Below are 5430 nucleotides of genomic sequence, written 5' to 3' on the forward strand. Positions count from 1 at the left end.
GAGAACTCTTCTGCCTAGAACAATGGTTGGCACATGGTAGATGTTGATCAACAGTGTTATAGACTGGGGTATGGGCAGAATTAGCAAATTGCCTCTAAAATTTTGGATACTCTGTAACTGAAGGTCTCAAAATATGCTAACTAAAATGGACACACATACAAACAAATCTTAGTTATAATTACATTGTTAGCATCCTCTCTACTCACTGACCCATCCAAATAATAGCATTCAGGAAAACAAGACAAAGCTTTATAAATAATACTAAAATTTAAATTTCCTTTCAAATAGTTCTTTGCTCATGATTTAAAAAATAATTGATCTTTAAGACCACATAAAACAAGCATACTTTAATTGAATGGTTGCCTATCAAAATGTGATCTTCAGAAAATTATTCTTGCCTTTGAAAGGATCTGAAGAAAAACTTTCTAAAGACACACTTGTACAGCAAGGAAAAATCCTCAGAACATTAATACTTTGATTCTCTCCAGTCTGCATCAGTGTGGTTTAACATGTAAATATGGCCTTTGTTTTTCAAGATTTTACCTATTCTCTTTATTCACTTCTCAAAAGACAGATCAATGGACGAGATTACAGCTCCCTATCGTGAAATTAATCTCAAATACTTGAAAAAGCTACTTTTAATCACCACCTGGGGGAAAAGATAAATAGCCCAAGCTAGCTTTTTTAGCTGTAGGAACTAAAGCTTAGAGGAAAAAATTAGAGAATGTGATAGGGTAAAGTCTCTTGTTGAAACTGCAGTACCACAAATTTTTTAAAAATTAAAATCACTGTTTTTATGATCATCAGTCCCTTCAAGTTAGGGATGAGGCACTGACCTCGTGCCGGAAATAATTTAAATATTAAATTAAATGTATTTAAGTAGTTTGCAGTTTGATCACTTCTAAGTTATTACACAATAGGTTTTTCACAATTGAGACACATTACAAACTTCCCATTAGTGCAAAATTAGTAAAGTTTTATAGTATATACAAATAGAAGATTTGAAAAATATAGTTTTTGAGGTATTAGAAAAAGCAATTTATGAAAAGTATAGTCATTGGTTATGTCAAGGTGCTGAGCTAGAGTGATGAAGAAAATGTGGACTCTGATTCAGACTGTATCAATTATTAGCTTTATGAGCAAGTTACCTAGCTTCTGAGTCTGTTTCTTTACATATAAAATGGACTACTTCAAAGATTGAGATTGCATGAAAACGAATATAAAATGTCTAACAATACCAGACATAATCTATGGCTTTTCTAATTCTAACAGATATGCACGATTTCACAGAGTGGTAATTACAGACAAGGTAAAATACTGAATAGAAGTTTAAATTGTTCCAAAGGAATACTAACTAGAAAAAAACACCTCATGACTCTGAACTCACATTATCTTTCTTAAATTATGTTTTATTCTTTATTGTTAGCTACCATGGTCCCTATTTATTCAGACATTTGTAAACTACCATGAACAAAAAAAGGCAAATAGAAATCTAGGGACTGGGACTTCCCTGGTGGCGCACTGGTTAAGAATCTGCCTGCCAATGCAGGGGACATGGGTTCGAGTCCTGGTCCGGGAAGATCCCACATGCCGCGGAGCAGCTAAGCCCATGTGCCACAACTACTGAGCCTGCATGCCACCTACTGAAGCCCGCGCGCCTAGAGCCGGTGCTCCACAACAAGGGCAGCAAGAGAAGCCACCGCAATGAGAAGCCTGCGCACCACAACAAAGGGTAGCCCCCACTCGCCACAACTAGAGAAAGCCCGTGCGTAGCAATGAAGACCCAACACAGCCAAAAGTAAATAAATAAATTAATTAAAAAAAAAAAAAGAAATCTAGGGACTGAATATGAAAACTGCTGACCCAAACTAAGTAAACCCATCCTCTCAACCATGTCCATAACAGTAAGAATCATGCCAAACAGTTCTCCTTAGATTATACTTGTCTAAACATACACATTGTATATTACAGAAATTATCTGGTGTTGTCAACAGAACAATCATGAAATACCACAGACCAGAATACTCGGTCTCCCACTTTCTTAAAACTCCATAGATTTTGTAGCAATTCCTTAAATTACATTACATTAGAAAGCAATTTACTTAATAAATTATTGACCAACGAAACTTCCTACAAACATTTTACACTAGTCAAAAATATATGTTTTAAAACTTTGCAAAAATGAAACTGCACAATTTATTTCCTCAAAATTTATCATTCTCCTTCCTTGAGAACTTTTCTTTTCCACAAACCTGGACACTAACTTCCTAGGGAAAGTGAAAGTGTCTTAAAAATACATAATGACCTGTCTCCTGCATCCTCCCTAACAAAATAGGAGCGCTAAATATAAATTTCATTGCATCTCATTCACAAGTTCTGACTTTTTTCCTCCAAGCTCTTTATTATCCAGTCAAGACGTTCAAACATACTTAGACACTTTTTTTCTGTTAACCACTAAACGGTTTACTATTACATAGTTAAAACATTAACATATCCTAAGTTTGTGGGTTTTTTTTTTTTTTTGCTGTAAGCGGGCCTCTCGCTGTCGTGGCCTTTCCCGTTGCGGAGCACAGGCTCCGGACGTGCAGGCTTAGTGGTCATGGCTCACGGGCCCAGCTGCTCCGCGGCATGTGGGATGCTCCCGGACCGGGGCACGAACCCGCGTCCCCTACATCGGCAAGCAGACTCTCAACCACTGCGCCACCAGGGAAGCCCAAGTTTGTGGTTTTTAATACAAGTTGTTAGGGCAATTGTGTAACATTTTGGTAAATCATATCAAATATAATATTGAAGTTTATTTCTTATTCACATTCTACAAACATCTCTAATTCACAGAATTTCACTAATTTTATAGTTTCCCCAGTCAGAGATGTGAAGGCTACAGAAAACTGAAAACGTGCCTTATAACTTCAATAAATTTTATGAACCTCAACCACTGTAAAGATCAATGAAATATCTACCACATTAAATGAATGACATTTGTTACATTAAAAGTGAGATTTTTTTCCTTTCAAAATTACAAAAACCATTCTTTAATATTTAACCAAAATTTGTTGGAATTTGTAGGGGTGTGTGTGTGTGTGTGTGTGTGTGTGTGTGTGTGTGTGTGTGTGTGTTTAAATGTCAGGGTGGTATGATTTTCTTCGCATGTATGGCTGTTGAAAGCTGAGTTGTACAAAAGAAATCTTTAGAGAACAGAGACTTTTCTTTACATATTCCCAGAGCCTGCCCTTCATCTCGTTTTGGTTTTCCACATTGATCCAATTGTAGCACTTCCTGGAGCGAGCTAGGTTCTAATCAGCAACATCAGGAAGAGAATAGGACAAAGCCAAATGAGAAAATGCAGATTTCATGTCATGCTCTTTGAAAACAGTGAATGCTTTCTGAGCTATCAGGCAATGTAAGTCACAATTTAACGTTTAATAATTTTTACCTGTAATGGACATGAGCAGGAAATACGGAATGGGTCCTTTGTCTATTCAATAGGTGCACGATTTCTACTGAGATGAGCACCATGTAGCAGAATTTTACTTTGCTCTCTGTCCCACATAGTTGTGCTGACCTTAAAACCTCATTAGTAGGCTATTCAGGAGTGATGCTTGGATAATCTCCACCGAATGGTGAATCAAAGAAGATGCAATCTAGAGGCACGAAATCACCTAACGTTACTTCCTGTTAAGAATTTTTTCCTTATGATTGTGGAAAAGCTATTGAGTTAAAGCAACCATGCCGACTCCCCAAAGATAATGGTTCAAACCGCCAAAAGAAACGGTTGCAATTCTATTGGACTGCAAGAAAGAAGGACTCAATCGCTTAAAGAAAAGTCGGTCTGCACGTTAAGTCACCTCTCCACAAACGTTAACATCCTACACACTAGTGTTGTTTGAATGCAATCCCGCACCGAATCGAAATACTGGCCAACAGTGGCCACAGCAGTCGTCCAATCCACGCCTACTTCGCTTCTTTAGGGATTCGGGTGTTTGAGGGACCGGAGGGCGAGGCAGCTTGAAACAGACCTTGACCGAGTCACAGATGAACCACTGCAGCGCGGTCAGGGTGCCGATCATGATGATCCGGGCGCACAGGCCCTTCAACACGGCCCCGAAGCCCAGGTTGCGAAGAACCTCAAACGCCGTGCTGCTGCCTTTCTCCTTGTTCAGAACGGACATGACGGAATCGGCCGGGTGGGACACGACGGCGCAGAAGACGCCAGCTATGTAGCCGGCCGCGAAGGTCATGGCCAGCTGCTCAGCTCTGGTGTACTGGCTCTGCGGCTTGGGCACCACGTACTTGAAGAGCGCCTCGACGGTGTGCTCGAAGCAGGCGAACTTCATCATTGTGTAGGGGATCTGCCGCATCCAGCGCGGCGCCACCCCTTTGTAGAAGGCCCACCGGCCCTCCTCACCGTACATCCTGGGGGCCGCGGCCTGAGGCGGCCAGGTACAGGCTGCTTCTCCACTCGTGGCCCTTCTCCTGGCCCAGGAGCTGCGCGTAGCGGATCTATACGGAAGACCTCGTATGGGCCGAACTTGAAGAGGCCCTGCAGGGAGTAGCTCAGGAAGGTTGGGGCCCAGCCTCGGGCCAGGCCGCGCAGCCCGTCGTTCCGCACCGTCACGCCGAAGCCGCTCAGGATGCCCTTATACTCGCCGGGGTCCACCTGCATGCGGCACTTTACCAGGTCCAGGGGCACAATGGCCGTGTGCGTCAGCCCGCAGCTCAGCATCCCGCCCAGGCCGCACAGCTGCAGGTACTTCGTGGAGCTGTACTCATAGCTGGGTTCCTCCACAGCCGCCGCCCAGGACCTGCCCTGGAGTCGGCCCGCGCTTCTCACCTGCAGGGTTCGGTAAATGCCAGCGTCACACGTGGCCGAGCTCGGTCTACTCACACACTCCCCTCAGCCGGAGCTCCTTCCTCCCTCAGGGGCCCCGGTGCATTGCGCATGCATCTGAGTTTACCCCCGAGATCCCGCCAACCCAAAGGTCAGGGTGAGGGACAGGCCGGCCGGCGCCCACAGGGCTTCAGTCGTGCTCTACCTAAACCCGTAACAACCTCTACCATCGGCTGGGCTGCTTTGGGGTTGCAATCCCACTCCTGAAATTTTAAGTAGGGGCATCGCCCCGCCCCTCACCTCCAGGACCGCTCTTCGCCCCGCCCTCATGCCTTCAGGCGAATGGGCTTCTGATAACGGCAGGAATCCCGCCCTTCAGCCCTTCTTAGCCAATGGTCAGTGGTCCCTAGGTCTCACTTTCGCTGGTGGGTAAGGCTTTCCGTGCCCAGAGTGGCTTCTGTCCGGCTCAGCCGCTTAGTCTAATACAAAGATGCTAAAAAAGTAAATCAACAAGTACAAACATGAGTAAACACATGAATAGGCAAGTAAATAGATAAGGAGGTGAGTGAGAGGGCGAAGAGTCGCCATGCACCGTTGCCTTC

General features: G+C 43.8%; 1 pseudogene across 1 annotated transcript; it reads right to left on the minus strand.

The window, feature by feature from the left end:
- Positions 1 to 3459: 3459 nt before the first annotated feature.
- On the minus strand, positions 3460 to 5158 carry LOC307185646 (solute carrier family 25 member 3-like; annotated as a pseudogene). The gene is made up of 2 exons: positions 5129 to 5158; positions 3460 to 4831 (listed from the first exon to the last, which is right to left on the minus strand). The product of its transcript is annotated as a solute carrier family 25 member 3-like (transcript).
- Positions 5159 to 5430: the final 272 nt, after the last annotated feature.

This window comes from Stenella coeruleoalba (assembly GCF_951394435.1).
Source record: "Stenella coeruleoalba genome assembly, chromosome: 1".
NCBI lineage: Eukaryota > Metazoa > Chordata > Mammalia > Artiodactyla > Delphinidae > Stenella > Stenella coeruleoalba.